This window comes from Dermacentor andersoni, chromosome 7 (assembly GCF_023375885.2).
Source record: "Dermacentor andersoni chromosome 7, qqDerAnde1_hic_scaffold, whole genome shotgun sequence".
Classification (NCBI taxonomy): domain Eukaryota; kingdom Metazoa; phylum Arthropoda; class Arachnida; order Ixodida; family Ixodidae; genus Dermacentor; species Dermacentor andersoni.
In genome coordinates this window covers 139,645,890-139,663,598 of record NC_092820.1, presented here as the reverse complement: position 1 = coordinate 139,663,598, position 17,709 = coordinate 139,645,890, and the positions used below count along the sequence as shown (strand labels likewise).

At 48.2% G+C, this 17,709-nt stretch overlaps 1 protein-coding gene across 1 annotated transcript in view; it reads left to right on the top strand.

Moving 5' to 3' along the window:
- The window catches only part of LOC129385587 (uncharacterized), a 274,694-nt gene that overhangs the window by 96,724 nt on the left and 160,261 nt on the right, over window positions 1-17,709 (top strand). The gene's annotated exons all lie outside the window — the stretch shown is intronic.

Genomic DNA, 17,709 nt, shown 5'->3' with positions numbered 1-17,709 from the left:
TGTAATTATCGACAGAGTATTCAACACTGCGATGCTTTTTGCCACGAACAAAAGCATACAAACATCTGTAGGATCAATGCTAAAAAAACAATATAAATACGCCGGAAGTCATCTCAGAATTACGGTACGTATTAACGCAACTAGCGAAAAATTAGGCAGAACATGGCATGTTGTCGGCATGCTGTGTTGCGGCACCATGGAGCCGAACGCATAGGGGTTGGACCTTCCCGCGTCAAGCCATGCGCGGCTTCGCCGTGTTCGCGGAGAGGTGCATCCTGGGGATTGAAACGATGTGTGTGTTCGGACCTTTAAGGCCTCTCAGGGGAGGCGACACGCCTCTTTGGCCCCAGCTTCACGTAGATGACACCTCGGGATGGACCCACCAAGGGGAAATTGACAGTAGCCTTTGCCTGTCGCTCTCCACGCCCCTTTAACTTCATTTTTCTTCGTCGTCTTTCCTGTCTCGTTGTTATTTCATCTGTTACCCCATTTTCTGCTGGCAAGGGTTAACCTCGTATAATCGATCCCACCTTGGATAAGTCGTACTGGGTTATAGAGAGGATGTACAGCTGGCGGATACCAATCTCTTTATAGAGCTGCGGAGCGCCCCCTCGTTGGGCACCGTGGTGGATGGTTGCCATCACTGCTGGAAAAATGTGAACGTTTATAGTTATAACTTCTTTTCCGCGCTACCTCATTGTTCTCTTTCAAAAAGAGGACGAACGAGTGAGACGTTCGCTTTCGTCAGCCACGTCAAAGGAAAACGTGCGAGAATTCATGTGATCCATAGCGAGAAACCCGACATGACTGAAGGAACGCGATGGCCATTTCTCGTGGTAGAATGTTTAACAGGCAAAATAGAGCAACCTAAAGGTAACAAAGATAGCAAGTGGCGACATCCTAATATAGGTGCGCCAAAAGTTTCGGTATAAAAAACTTTGCAAGCTAGTTACGCATGGAGACATCCCTGTGACCGTGACGTAGCATCGTTCCCTAAACACTTTTGCGGTATCATGTCCTAGGAAGACATAATGGATCGGACTGAAACTGAACATCATTCAGGATGGAACAACAAATATATTCCCTCAAATCCTATCCTGATATTTGCCTCTACAGAAAAGGCGCACAACATAACTTTCTTTGCGTCTTGTAAGATATAAATAAATACCTTTGAAATACCTGCCAGGTGGTGTGGTGACTGGTTCTTCGGTGCTAAGCGCGACGGCACAGGATAAAATCCCGACTTCTGCTGCCGCCTTTTGATGGAGGCGCATTGCATAAACATCCTTGTACCGTGAACTTTGGTGCACGTGAAGAAACCTCTGGTGGTCAAAATTAATCCCCATTGCTCCAATACGGCGCACATCCAAATGATGTCGTTTTCGCACGTACCGGAAAATTTATTTTATTTTCAGAAAATCATTTATTTCTAGAAGCACCGCGGGTGGGCGAAAAATTGTTACGGGTACTTATTTGAACGTAGGGTTCATACTAAAATTCACAGACAATACAAGTCACTCTTCAGATCCTAACAAAGCGGAACAATCTTCCCCAGCTGCTTAGAACCATCAAATTTATTTATTCTTTTGGTGAAGCTGTAAAACTTCTACAATAATAACCTTATGTAATGTCCCTAAAATAATGTGCTATCCAAAACACATATTTTTTTATTATGCCTGCAGCGCATGCCGTTAACAAGTGCCCAATAAACATGTATTTTTTAGTATTGCGTGAACTAGCGCACTCGAATTGCATGAACTAACGTAGTCACCATGGAAAATAAAATGCGCAGAATCTAAAGTATCTTAGTCTTCGATATGTATTGCTGAGTCTCTCACGTAACTATCATACTTCTAAAACGTTACTTCCAACCATAACAACGTGTGCAGACCATGACAGTGAAGGTGCAGTAAACGATACAGTGCCTTGTGCGGTCAAAGTGTGTTTATGGTAATTGAAAAAACATAGTTTCTGTAGCATCTATTGCGCTGATTGGGGTGCGCTGGTTTCTGAGAATATTTTAGGGATCCTACATCGAAGCGTTGTCGCTTGGTGTCTACTCGTACTATTTGTGAGCACCTCCGCAAAGTAATGTCCAGAAATATTGACGCTGGTGCTTGTCTCTGCGTTCCCCTCGTTCTCAGCGCTGCGGTCACTCCCAAAATAAAAAGGTTCCCTGAAATCCGAAGCCTCTTTTCCCTCATTCAAGGCATTTTGCGCTAGGTAGGTCCCCGTCACGCCTCCTATCAGACCTCTTTATCAAAAAAAAAATGGCTGTGGCTTAGCTAAGGTTAAGCCCAGGATGAGAAGCATACTAGCCTTTATTTTAGTTGTTGAACCACCGTTTAGCCTGGTGAACTGCTGTTGCTTGGCTATATTTGGTTCGGCTAGTAGAAGAAACAACTCATGCGTTACTCTGCTTCGCCTTCAAGAGTGGAACGCGACAACGTTCCCCTCGACCCGCCAAGGGGTGTAAGACAATGGGCTATGGCGCAGCGACTACGCGCCCCGCATTCGACGCGGTGAGCGTCGAGCAACGCAGCGTTCGACGCGGCAACGAAATGTGCGCCTGAGCAAGCGACGCACGCCTGAGCCTTAGAAACAGCTAGTTTCTAAGGCAACACCGCATTCACTAGAGGCGCTTTTGTACCGCTTCGAAGCATCGTACTCGTGGCTCAGTGGTAGCGTCTCCGTCTCACACTCCGGAGACCCTGGTTCGATTCCCACCCAGCCCATCTTGCAAGAGTTGCCGCGACGCCGCGAGCGACGGCGCGAGTTGTGGAGCCCCGTTTCTCCTCTGTCGTGACGTCACGGTGTCACGTGGTATTGAAGGCAACACCGCTGCGCCTGAGGAGCTGGGTTGAGCTCTAGTAATATGCTTCGCATAAAAGTTGGCGCAATATGGGATCGAAGATTTAACCTCCAGCACAGCAGCCGGCTGCTGGTACCTTTGTTCTTTGTTGATTTCTTGAAATGACATGAAGACGCAGCACGAACTATTCCCTAACATACCAGCAAGGACTTGGTAAAAATGCTTTATTTTTTACTGGATTAGGTCACGCAGACGCGCACGCATATTTTGTGCTAACGCAAACCGTGCGTACTCTGTGTCACATATGGCGTACGATATGGTGGAAGCTGTCACATCGCAGCCATATTGTATCACGCTGCGTATTTAGCGGTGAAGTGCATATGACAGTCCGCTCTGAACCAAGACGGCATGAGTCCGACACCTTGATTCGACAATTTTAACGTAATTCTTTATTTTACATTTCGATATACGAGAGAAGTTCAGTGTCGTATTAGCGTTATATCGCGTTTGTGCGGGTACACAAACAGCGCATTGTGCTCCGTAGTACGCCGACAGCCCATGTGGTCCCGTGAGTCACACTATCATGCGCGTGAGACTGCGACGACGGGTGGCAAATGAAAAACGTAAAATAAATAAAAACAACCAAAATAAAATGACATAAAACATCGAACTTCTTTTTCTTCATTCTTATGGACTATCGTTGCTTTTTTCTCACCCATTGTTGCATCTAAATAGGTGGAAGTGCGCCACGCTGCATATTATGAGCAGGGTAGATCACACATGCGCATGCCGAATTTATTAATAAGTAAAAAAAAATGGGGATAGAAAGTGGAAATATGCAACCTTAGTATTGTATTTAGGATACTTCAAATCGAATAGCAGTGAGACGCTTCATAAAGGATGGAGTGTGCCAGTTTGTTAATTTTTTTTCCTCATCATAGCGCTTTAACATGCAGTGCTATTCACGACCGCCTTCGGGATTGGACCACGCCACTTCTAGATCGCTCCTCGTAGTATGTATTGCTACGCAGACCCTGCGCCACATTTTAATGACTTCAAGATTTCGCCAGGTAACGGCAGATGTGTTAACGTTTCTGCCGCCATAGTATTAAAAATGTTAGTCGTCATGCTAGACCCGTTGTACCAAGGTAATCGCAGCCGTCATTGTCTCGCTGCTGTGGCTTTGATGTGCGTGTTGTTGTGCAGGCATTTCAAGAAATAAAAGATGGCCACACACTCGTCGTGATTGCACTGCTCCCAAGCATTCCGCGCACAAACGAACACAGCCTTTTCAAGAGAAATGAGGAGAGGTTGGCCTGGAGAGCGTGCCTCTATCCTGGTACTCAGCATAGCCTTTAGCCGAATGTATTGCACTGCATTGTTCGCATGCAGTGAAAGAAATGCCCCATAGACACGTCCTAGAGCGCGAGGAGACATGCGTGTCACATGCGTGCCGCGTAGTTTCGATATGTGTACGTATCGCATTCCAGTTGCAGAATATTTCCCCAGGTAGCACGCCGTGCAGCATATTCACAGGTACTCATACAGGGCAGTTAAAGAAAGGTTGAGATAGAAAAAGAAAGATTACGGCGATGTATAAATATGAATGCAATAGAAAACATGGAGGCCAGAGCTGATTATTCAAGCAAGCTAGTAACCGCTTCTCACAGTCCCGTTCATAATAATTACCACAGTATTGTGCCATTTGGCATGCACGCCACGTAGCGCCGATACGTACAAACTTTGCATTGCAATTCCCTTACATTTCATCAGGTGTCCCGAGATGTAGCACAGGCATATAGCAGTTGCAGGCTGCATGTAGCTGGACCTGGCAATGTCAAACAGGCTAGGTGACTATTCCTCCCCATCCCGTTTCGGAAGAGGATGCCATGAAAACGTCATTATTATAATCATCGTTATCAACAGAAACGTACCGTGCCACGGTTAAAGGAATGTGACATGAGCGCCACGTAGTCTGGATACCTGCGTTTGCTCTTTGCTACACGTTATGGCGGCTCCTCGCAAGGTACAAACCGCTGATGAAGAAGCGAGTCGTGGAGGAATGCGCGCGGCCACAACCAAAGAACATCGGGCTCAGTAGACCACAGCGCAGAGAGCAGGACAAGCCGCGGCACAAGCCGCAGCTCATCGTCGACACCGAGTGGAATGTCCAGATCGTTCTCGTGCAAACGACGCGAAGAGACTTCGCCATGTGTACCATGTAGTGCCTGATGCCAAAAATGGAGCTTCTCTGGATTCGCTCCTCCAACCTAAGCTGTGAATGTGCATCGTGTACCGCGCAAGCCTGTGACTGTGTCCCGCACCGCCGTAGCTTTCGCTGTGCGAGACATTGAAGGACGAACGGGAGCGCCGCGAAAGTGATCAAAGGTGATCTCGGGTTGTCCATAACTTAGCTTGTGCTGAACGCGTTCAAGTATTCTTGCTGCAAAGTATATCTGAAATAGACTAGTTTGACTTCACACGTATTTATTGAATTAAGTATGAAGTGTTTGAGAGCCCCTCTAACAAACTGCGTACACCTCGCAGATCCTGAGATTAATAAGCAACAACCAGAGAGATATACTCCAAGATACTAATGCGCGCAAAAATTTTAAAGATGCAATGTACCGCATAAGTAAAAGGATGAACATACCTATGTGGAGGTGCGTGCGTTTTGTAACTTAAAGCGCATAACTGTATAACCGCAGTTTCGATGCGTATTTCAAATAAAAAAGCCTGATTGCTCGAACAAAAGGTTTCGGGGTGCACATGCCGTTATAGATACCCAAGAAAGTGGATTGGGAAACGGCGCCCTGGTAGCTCAATTGGTAGAGCATCGCACGCGAAATGCAAAGGTTGTGGGCTCGTTTCCCACGTGCTACAGGCTGTTTTTCAGCCACTTTCATTTCCATTCATTTATCGTTTCTTGATTTCATTTATTAAGCACAAGCAATTTCCCCTATGTTGTCCTCACTGTCAGCGTTTGTTGGCTTCTTATGATTATAGATGCGAGTAATTTATAATATTGTTACGTAGGAAGACGCAGACGAAAAGCTATGTACAAATATATTTACAAGGAAAATACGCTGCGCTTGGCCAAGAGGCAACAGCCCGCGCTAGCTTCTAATCGTCGTCGTCGTCTTCACACTGCTGGCCTTTCGTGATCGCGCATATTGTGCCGTAGCACAACCCCCGGCTGCAAAAGCGCCGTCCCGGAGCGACTAAAGATCGGACTCGGAAGCAGTGTAGTAGGCCTTGAGCCTACTGACGTGTACGACATCACTAGATGCCACAGGAGAGGACGAGGTTGAGGCCACAGGAGCAATTTCGTAAGTCACAGGCGTCACCTGGCGCAGCACGCGGTAGGGCCCTGTGTATCGCGAAAGGAGCTTCTCTGAAAGTCCGACGTGACGAGAGGGCGACCACAGGAGCACGAGCGCACCAGGTGAAAACTGTACGTCACGATGGCGGGCGTTGTACTGACACTGCTGAGTGGTCTGTGAGGCCGTCAGTCGAGCACGGGCAAGCTGGCGTGCATGGTCAGCGAGGGCGATGGCGTCGCGCGCATACTCGCTTGTTGAGACCGCAGCAGGAGGAAGTGCCGTGTCTAGGGGCAAGGTAGGTTCGCGACCGTACAGTAGATAAAAGGGAGAAAATCCGGCGGTGTCGTGCCGGGAAGAATTGTACGCAAATGTTACGTAAGGAAGGGCAATGTCCCAGTCGTGGTGGTCCTTGGAAACGTACTTGGCCAGCATATCGGTAAGAGTACGGTTTAACCGCTCTGTCAGGCCATTGGTTTGAGGATGGTATGAAGTAGTCAGTTTGTGTTGAATGGAGCAGGAACGCACAATGTCAGCGATAACTTTCGAGAGGAAGTTTCGACCACGGTCAGTAAGCAGCTGTCGCGGGGCGCCATGAAGCAAGATAATGTCACGCAAGAGAAAGTCCGCGACGTCAGTGGCGCAGCTGGTAGGGAGAGCCCGAGTGATAGCGTATCGGGTGGCGTAATCAGTCGCGACGGCTACCCATTTGTTCCCAGAAGATGACGTGGGAAAGGGACCGAGCAGGTCTAATCCAACACGAAAGAACGGTTCCACAGGGACGGTGATCGGCTGGAGATGACCGGCAGGTAGCACCTGAGGTGTCTTCCGACGCTGGCAGGGATCATAGGCAGCAACATAGCGTCGAACGGAGCGAGCGAGACCAGGCCAATAGAAGCGGCGGCGGACGCGGTCGTACGTGCGGGTTACCCCAAGATGTCCTGAAGTGGGTGCGTCATGCATCTCAAAGAGCACAGTCTGTCGTAGCTGTTTTGGCACGACAAGAAGAAGGTCAGAGCCGTCAGGGAGGAAGTTCCTTCGATACAGAATGCCACCCTGGAGGACATATCGGCGAACGGATGCGTCGGTAGGTGTAGAGCGCAGACGCTCGATAAGTGCTCGCAGCGATAGGTCTCGGTACTGCTCATCGGCGATGTTACCGAAGGCAGAGACAGAGAAAATGCCGTTGGCGCTACTACTGTCGGCGTCGTCAGGCTCGTCGATCGGGTAGCGAGACAGGCAGTCAGCGTCCTTGTGTAGTCGGCCAGATTTATAGGTGACAGTATACGAATATTCTTGGAGGCGTAAGGCCCAGCGACCAAGTCTTCCTGTAGGATCTTTCAGTGAGCATAACCAGCAAAGCGCGTGATGGTCTGTGACAACGGAAAAGGATCGGCCTTATTAGTATGGGCGGAATTTCGCAACCGCCCAAACTAGGGCCAGACACTCACGCTCAGTGATGGAATAGTTGCGCTCCGCGGGTGAGAGGAGCCTACTGGCGTAAGCGATAACACGGTCGTGGCCACGCTGGCGTTGTGCCAGTACTGCTCCAATTCCGTGACCGCTGGCATCAGTACGGACTTCGGTAGGCGCAGAAGGATCGAAATGGGCCAAAACGGGAGGCGTTGTGAGAATGTCGATTAGATGAGAGAATGCAGAGGCCTCGTTATCGCCCCACTGGAAAGGAGCGTCTTTTTTCAAAAGGTCGGTTAGTGGTCGTGCTATGGCGGCGAAATTTCTCACGAAACGGCGGAAGTACGAACAAAGGCCGATGAAGCTGCGCACATCCTTGACACACTTCGGAACAGGGAAGTGCGTAACAGCATGGATCTTGCCTGGGTCCGGTTGCACTCCGTTCGCGTCAACGAGATGTCCAAGGACGGTAATCTGGCGACGGCCGAATTGGCACTTCGATGCGTTGAGTTGCAGACCGGCTCGCCGAAAAACGTCCAGGACTGCTGAGAGGCGCTCGAGGTGCGTAGCGAACGTTGGGGAGAATACGATAACGTCGTCCAAGTAGCACAGGCACGTGGACCATTTGAAACCGTGAAGAAGGGAGTCCATCATGCGTTCAAAAGTGGCAGGGGCGTTACATAGACCGAACGGCATCACTTTGAATTGATAAAGACCGTCGGGTGTGACAAAAGCAGTCTTCTCGCGGTCGAGATCGTCCACGGCAATCTGCCAGTAGCCGGAGCGAAGGTCAATAGAAGAGAAATAGCGAGCACCGTGGAGGCAGTCAAGGGCGTCATCAATCCGAGGTAGGGGATACACGTCCTTTTTGGTAACCCTGTTAAGGTGCCGATAATCCACGCAAAAGCGCCATGAGCCATCCTTCTTTTTGACCAGTACTACAGGTGACGCCCATGGACTATATGATGGTTCAATAATGTTCTTGGCAAGCATTTGGCGAACTTCTGCGTGAATAACTTGACGCTCAGCTGGTGACACTCGATACGGGCGGCGATGAATAGGAGGGGCATCGCCGGTATTAATGCGATGTTTGACAGCTGTAGTTTGGGCTAAAGGACGATCGTTAAAGTCAAAAATATCGTGGTAGGAAAACAGAACGCGGTAGAGTTCACGAGCGTGCTCGGAGGGCAAGTCGGGGGCAATCATTTTCCGTAAGTCAGCGATGGTACAATTTGCCGACTGCGATGGTAGAGGAGTATCGGATGAAGTGTCGTCTACTGCAATGGATGCTACTGAGTGATCCTCGAATGAACAAAGCTGGGCCAAAGACATCCCACGTGGCAGCACTTGTGTCGTCAAGCCAAAGTTGACCACTGGCAGGCAGACGCAATTCGCCGTAATAGATAAAACTGTATGGGGTACTGTGATCCCATGTGTAAGGAGGACGTCTTGCATAGGAGCCGCGATGTAGTGACCGTCGGGGACTGGTGGGGATGACACTAGGTCAACGTAGGTCAGTGCCGAAGGTGGCAAGCGAACGAAGTCGGCGGAACTGAGGCGACTGGGGTGTGGTTCAGCAGGATCCAGAACAGGCAGGTCAAGGCGGAGAGTACTGGCGGAACAATCGATGAGAGCAGAATGTGCGGAAAGGAAGTCTAAGCCGAGGATGATGTCGTGGGGACAGTGGGCGATGACTGTGAATAGCACGATTGTTGAGCGATCGGCGAAGGAGACGCGGGCGGTACACATACCAATTACGGGGGCTGTTCCGCCATCGGCGACACGGACAACAGGCGTCGTGGCGGGCGTGATAATTTTCTTGAGCCGGTTACGAAGGTCAGCGCTCATTACGGACAAATGCGCCCCAGTGTCTATGAGAGGAGACACAGAAACACCGTCGACTTGCACGTCAAGAAGGTTCAGATGAGTGGGCAAAGTCAGTAGAGGATTTGGCGGCGTAGGGAGCAATGCAGCGTCACCTCGAGGCGCTGCATCGTCTAGTTTTCCGGCTGGGAGCGGCGTCCGAAGGGAGTCGGCGAATAGGAGCGACGGGGCTGGGGAGAGCGAGATTGTCGTCGTTGGGGCGAAGGCGAACGAGAATAGGGGCGGTTCGTTGCAGGAGAATCAGTGGCGGCATTATCGGAGCGTGCGGCATAGGGACGAGAAGGGCCACCTGAGGGGCGAGAGTAGGCAGTATAAGTAGGCCGGCTCGGGGAACTCCAGCGACTACGACAGTGCCGAGAAATGTGCCCGATTCGATGGCAGTGGAAACAAATAGGCTTGTCGTCAGCAGTGCGCCATTCAGATGGGTTGCGGAAACGTGGTGGGTAAGAAGATGCGGGACGGGGCGAAATCGAAGAAGCCGGGCGGGTATTAGGGCGATGGGCCGAGCAGATGGTGTGAAGACCCATGTTTTCAAACTCCTGGCGGACAACTGCCTGGATCAGTGAGACCGTGACTGCAGATGTGTTGGTGGGACTGGAGTCGAAGGCAGCCGGATAGGCGGCCTCGATCTCACGCCGGACGATCCTGGTAACATCGGCAGTGTTGTTGGGACGAGGAGCGTCGGCACAGGAAGATGTCGCTGGGGTGTTGGGCAGACGGGCAAACTGCTGGTCAATACGTCGGCTTTTGGCGAGTTCCAGGCGGCGGCACTCTCCTATAACAGCATCCACCGTGGCTACGTTGTTGCAAACGAGCAAGTTGAAGGCGTCATCGGCAATGCCTTTGAGGATGTGGGAAACCTTGTCTGACTCAGTCATGTGGGTGTCAACTTTGCGGCACAGAGCCAAGACGTCCTGAATGTACGTGACATAGGGCTCTGTTGACGTCTGCACACGGCCGGAAAGCGCCTTCTGCGCGGCAAGTTGGTGACCGTAGGGGTTGCCGAACAAGTCTCGAAGCTGTGTCTTAAGTGAATCCCAACTGGTGAGCTCATCTTCGTGCGTGCGATACCAAACTCGAGGTGTGCCACCGAGGTAAAAGACTACGTTGGCGAGCATGATAGTAGGGTCCCACCGGTTATTGCGGCTGACGTGTTCATACAGGCTGATCCAGTCATCGACGTCTTCCCCATCTTGGCCCGAGAATACGCCAGGATCACGGGGAGCGGGGAGAGTGATGTAGGTCGTCGAAGTGGCAGCAGGTGTCGGAGCCGGCGGAGTCGGGTTGTCGTCGCCGGGAGCCATGAAGGAAGGCTCGACGTACCGTCCACTGCGAAGCTCCGTGACGAGGTACAGGGAACGTCCACCTCCACCAGATATGTTACGTAGGAAGACGCAGACGAAAAGCTATGTACAAATATATTTACAAGGAAAATACGCTGCGCTTGGCCAAGAGGCAACAGCCCGCGCTAGCTTCTAATCGTCGTCGTCGTCTTCACACTGCTGGCCTTTCGTGATCGCGCATATTGTGCCGTAGCAATATATTCTTGATTCTTACCATACCTGGAAAGCTCTCATGGATCTATTCACATGTCTGTAAAGCCAGTTTATGTCCATCTCCCGTCTTGCGCATTGATCGTTCTTTTTTGTCTTTCTAACTACTGTGACTATGTTTCATAACGCTAATGTTTAGTGTGTCTTATGGCACTAATAATAAAAAGGCAATGTACATTATCTATGATAAGTCATGTATTTCCTGACAGCTGGTTTAAACACTATGTTCTTGCCCAGCGAAAATTATAAAGTTTATTTAGCAATAAATGACTACTGCATATAGTACGCGGCACCTTCACAATATCTGTGCATAGGGCTCAGAAATAAATTTATCTTGCGCAATAATGTTACACACGCCATCTGAAACACACACCATTCCATATGTGTCGGTGGATGTCGTCATCAGCAATGCACAAACAAATGTACAATGTTCTCGCATTGTTGTAAAAAAGACTCTGACGCACAAGCTGTGCACAAATTTATCGTGGCCCCGTGTGCGGGCATTGATGTCTTTCGCAACAAAGCACGAAAAGGCTAAGGCTATCTTTTACAGTATGTTGCACATGCTGCCACCAATTCTTTTTGTGTCTAGTTGCTAGGCAGCCTTTGTATGTTTTGGCCATGGTCCGGTGACGCTGTTTTAAAGCAGCAGTGTCGGAAGGCGTTTATGTTGATAAAAAGAGCCTACGAAGCTTCTTGCCCCTGTATGCCCCTTGAAGCTTTCTCACTAAGTAGAGCAGTGAAAATTATGCTAGAAACTTTTGCTCTATCGTTATATTAGCCACGAATTCTGTGGTCAGTCCTCAACTGAATTATGGAATTGTGTACGTTGAAAGTTGGCAGAATATTTTCTTCCTTTATTTGCAATTATTGTGTGATACGTTTACCTTTAAGATTTCCTCCCGAAATTCTGCCGCTTGCTATCTTGTAGCCGATTCAAAATGTTATATCGGTCTTTCAAAGGTACAGAAACATACGCATGACTCTAATATAGCACTCGCTTCAGGCACTGTACCACGAAGCTGCTCACTGTAATAAATACTTGTTGCTAGTAGGCAACACTGGAGAGAGAAGCATGGGTGCCTGGATCAGAATGAAAGCTACAGTGGCTATTCCTGACGTACTAAATACGGGCGCCGATCTTCCCCATTTATGAAAGCCTGGACGGGCAGTTCGAGCTGCGTGTTCGCTTGAAACGATTTCGAATTATCTCAACGGGTGACATTATTCCGAAGATTATAAATATCACTTATAGACCACCCACAAAGATGCCATGGCATATAGCCACCCTGAGCGGGTGAGGAGTGCCGTCTGCGGCATGGCAGACGTCACACCTCAATGGGAAACGACATATGAGACAGGATGAAAGCCATCTTTTATCAGCACCCATGCAGAGATGATATATACGCTTAGCTTGACCTTTCTTGTGCGTTCCCTTCAGACCAGTTCCTGTACACGCATGCTCAACAGGAACGCTGACGGGCCTGCGCACAATGCGCATGCCAGCACCGAGAGCTAGAGCGATGCCTTGGCTCCGGTGAAGCCGATGCAGCACAGCTAGGCGGTGCATCGATTGACCTTGTTCACCTTTGCATCCAGACGCACTGCGGGTGTCAGGAGACCTTCTGACCCTCCATTCGCGAACGCGTGGGTCTCACGCTGATACTGCGGCAGCAGGTGGGTGGAGGCACCAACGACGTCGCCACAAATGTTCCTCGACCGCCGAACAGTTTTTATTAACAATAAACACAGAAATCTTCCCATCTGTTTGCATGATCAACTGGCGCCAGCGTTTCTTGTTTCTGTGCCGAACGGTTAGTCGTACCAGGCACTGCCCGCGAAAAGCTTTGTGCGGCGCACCATGAATGTACTTTAGCTTTACCGCCTGATCCGCTGGTGCCACTGCCTGCAGGTTTGCACATATATGCTCGTCAGGAAGGCTAGTGTGGGTGGGCACACTTAATATCGTCGTTTTTTTGAAGTCAAGCAGAAAAAAGAAAATAAAAGCTGTGAACCACTCGCCTCCGTGGAGGCGCACTGCGACATATTTAAAACACTTTGGTGATAAGATAAGACCCCTGCCCTCGCGCTCGCACCATAGATTTCGGTCTAGGCACGGACAAAATGGGACAAACCACCTACATAAAAAGCTTGCCGCTTTCTCTGTCTCCGTGGCTGTCTATTCACTGTTGCCGAACTTACAGAGCATCGTAAATGACAATGATAACACACAAGAATCTACATTCTAAGGTGGCCAATTTCGAAACACCCTCGTAAATACAGGTATGTTAATATAAAACTCCACGGTCCTGGGTAGTTAGGTTACCTCAGAAAATGGCACATTTCACGTAACAGAATGCACAGAACCTAATCCTTTGATCGCACATGACTGAAATCCGCCAGTGTTACCGAATGCGTAAGTTCGGATACATAAATGGAAGTTAAACTGATTCATATGTTTTCAGACATGTCCTTTTTTACTTATTTAATTCACGCACCCTTTCAGTTAGGCAGCGCCGAGCCGGTGAGCACCAACAGAGGACGTCACGTGCCTCACGCGCCTCATGCATCGCACTTGTGTTTGTAACATTTTTTCCTCTGCTAGAATAACACGCAATCAGACCAAGGTCGATCAGACTATCTCGGCACAGGTGCCCGCACATGCGCGTACATCTCGGAACAGGATCGCCGCGACAGGGTGCCAACGGAGAAAGCGTGATGGCCCCTGCAGTGTTCATATAATCTTTTATACGATTAGCTTTCTTCCTCTATTAACCCAACATTTGTGTAACCTTATCTAACCTCAATCAAATGACTAAAGAAATGACATGTCCGACCGCTGGTTTATAACCTGGATGCATCGAAAAAGAGCGCGTTGATCTGCGTATTAGAGTATGGAAACGAGCCTTAAGATCGAACACATTTCTCTCACCAGCATGCGGTGGTCATAGCGTGACCATCGTTATCATGCCGCTATGTCACGCCATTGTCATCTCTGCGCTGTGAATATACATTCATCGTCATTCCTTCATTATCATACCGTTGTCGGGATGCCGTATTGGTCTTTCAATTCTCATTTCACCGTCACCGTCATGTCATCGTAGCAGCCCCATCGTTGCCATACAGTCGCCCTAATCACTTGGTTCTCATGTCTTCATGGCCACGCTCTAGCCGTTATACCAGCACTGTTTCAGCATTACATATACTATCGTCATGACATCGTCGTCATACCGCATTCGGCGCTTCATTGACATTTTTTCTTCTTCGTTAGGTTGTCATTACTACGTCATCACCATACCATTGGCGTCATCACCATACTTAGCGGCCAAATGTCATAGTAAATTGGGTCAATCACGGAGACAGTAAATGTAGCACGTGCACTAAATAATGGTAATCTCAGTATGACCACACTGTATTGTACATTAGGGTACGCATTAACTTGAGCAACATAGTTTATAGGCACATTGCTTCATTCAAATGAAAATCTCAAAATCACGAATACACATTTTAAATATAGTGGTCTTCAGTAATAGGGTCTATCACTACACTGCTTCGATGCTTACTGCATCATTGTGGACAGTGACAGTTACATATGTCCTGCCGGAATTTTTACGGCGTATATACCTTTTCATACTTTGCCAGGTTTAACGCGGCTGCCTGTTTGCCGGAGACGTCGTATTCGTAGGCGGTCATCTTGAATGACACTATCGCCTTCAAGTGACGCAGTGCGCAACCAGCCAATGTGCTCATCCGGTTTTGCTCAATCAGCGAATCAGCACGCTCCTAATGGCCGAGGTGACAGTATCACCGGAAGTGATTGTCCGGGAATACGCCCCCTCGTAGCGACCAGTTGTTGGGTGGGTAGCCATCTTGGCCGATGTATGTATATATATATATATATATATATATATATATATATATATATATATATATATATATATATATATATATATATATATATATATATATATATATATAAATATATGATTGTTGGGTTCATATTGTTGGGTTCATATGAACCGGACAGGCCGCCATTGGAATATGAACCTGGCAACGTTTAACGCTAGAACGTTATCTAGTGAGGCGAGTCTAGCAGTGCTATTGGAGGCATTAGAGGGCAGTAAATGGGATATAATAAGGCTCAGTGAAGTTAGGAGGCCAAAAGAAGCATATACAGTGCTAAAAAGCGGGCACGTCCTGTGCTACCGGGGCTTAGCTGAGAGACGAGAACTAGGAGTCGGATTCCTGATTAACAAGAACATAGCTGGTAACATACAGGAATTCTATAGCATTAACGAGAGGGTGGCATGTCTTGTTGTGAAACTTAATAAGAGGTACAAAATGAAGGTTGTACAGGTCTACGCCCCTACATCTAGTCATGATGACCAGGAAGTCGAAAGCTTCTATGAAGACGTGGAATCGGTGATGGGTAAAGTCAAAACAATATACAGTATACTTATGGGCGATTTCAATGCCAGGGTAGGCAAGAAGCAGGCCGGAGACAAGTCAGTGGCGGAATATGGCATAGGCTCTAGGAATAGCAGAGGAGAGTTATTAGTAGAGTTTGCAGAACAGAATAATATGCGGATAATGAGTACCTTTTTCCGCAAGCGGGTTAGCCGAAAGTGGACGTGGAGGAGCCCGAATGGTGAGACTAGAAATGAAATCGACTTCATACTCTGCGCGAACCCTGGCATCATTCAACATGTAGACGTGCTCGGCAAGGTGCGCAGCAGTCACCATAGGATGGTAAGAACTCGAATTAGCCTTGACTTGAGGAGGGAAAGAAAGAAACTGGTACATAAGAAGCCAATCAATGAGTTAGCGGTAAGAGGGAAACTAGAGGAATTCCGGATCAAACTACAGAACAGGTATTCGGCTTTAACTCAGGAAGAGGACCATACTGTTGAAGCAATGAACGACAATCTTATGGACATCATTAAGGAGTGCGCAATAGAAGTCGGTGGTAACGCCGTTAAACAGGAAACCAGGAAGCTATCGCAGGAGATGAAAGATCTGATCAAGAAACGCCAATGTATGAAAGCCGCTAACCCTACAGATAGAATAGAACTGGCAGAACTTTCTAAGTTAATCAACAAGCGTAAGACAGCGGACATAAGGAACTATAATATGGATAGAATTGAAGAGGCTCTCAGGAACGGAGGAAGCCTAAAAGCAGTGAAGAAGAAACCAGGAATAGGCAAGAATCAGATGTGTGCGTTAAGAGACAAAGCCGGCAACATCGTTACTAATATCGATGAGATAGTTCAAGTGGCTGAAGAGTTTTATAGAGATTTATACAGTACCAGTAACAAACACGACGATAAGGTGAGAGAGAATAGGCTAGAGGAACTTGAAATCCCGCAAGTAACACCGGAAGAGATAAAGAACGCTTTGGGAGCTATGCAAAGGGGGAAGGCACCTGGGGAGGATCTGGTAACAGCAGATTTGTTGAAGGATAGTGGGAACACTGTCCTAGAAAGACTGGCCGCCCTATATACACAATGCCTCATGACCTCAAACGTACCGGAATCTTGGAAGAACGCTAACATATTCCTAATCCATAAGAAAGGGGACACCAAAGACTTGAAAAATTATAGACCGATCAGCTTACTGTCCATTGCCTACAAAGTATTTACTAAGGTAATCGCAAATAGAATCAGGAATACCTTAGACTTCTTTCAACCAAAGGACCAGGCAGGATTCCGTAAAGGCTACTCAACAATAGACCATATTCACACTATCAATCAGGTGATAGAGAAATGTGCGGATTATAACCAACCCTTATATGTAGCTTTCATTGATTACGAGAAAGCGTTTGATTCAGTCGAAAGCTCAGCAGTCATAGAGGTATTGCGGAATCAGGGTGTAGACGAGCCGTATGTAAAATACTGAAAGATATTTATAGCGGCTCCACAGCCACCGTAGTCCTCCATAAAGAAAGCAACAAAATCCCAATAAAGAAAGGCGTCAGGCAGGGAGATACGATCTCTCCGATGCTATTCACAGCGTGTTTACAAGGGGTATTCAGAGACCTGCATTGGGAAAAATTGGGGATAAAAGGTAATGGAGAATACCTTAGTAACTTGCGATTCGCTGATGATATTGCCTTGCTTAGTAACTCAGGAGACCAATTGCAATGCATGCTCACTGACCTGGAGAGGCAGCGCAGAAGGGTGGGTCTGAAAATAAATATACAGAAAACTAAAGTAATGTTTAACAGTCTCGGAAGAGAACAGCAGTTTACGATAGGTAGCGAGGCACTGGAAGTGGTAAGGGAATACATCTACTTAGGGCAGGTAGTGACCACGGACCCGGATCATGAGACTGAAATAACCTGAAGAATAAGAATGGGCGGGGGTGCGTTTGGCAGGCATTCTCAAATCATGAACAGCAAGTTGCCACTATCCCTCAAGAGGAAAGTGTATAACAGCTGTGTCTTACCAGTACTCACCTACGGGGCAGAAACCTGGAGGCTTACGAAAAGGGTTCTGCTGAAATTGAGGACGACGCAACGAGCTATGGAAAGAAGAATGATAGGTGTAACGTTAAGGGATAAGAAAAGAGCAGATTGGGTGAGGGAACAAACGTGGATAAATGACATCTTAGTTGAAATCAAGAAAAAGAAATGGGCATGGGCCGGACATGTAATGAGGAGGGAAGATAACCGATGGTCATTAAGGGTTACGGACTGGATTCCAAGGGAAGGGAAGCGTAGTAGGGGGAG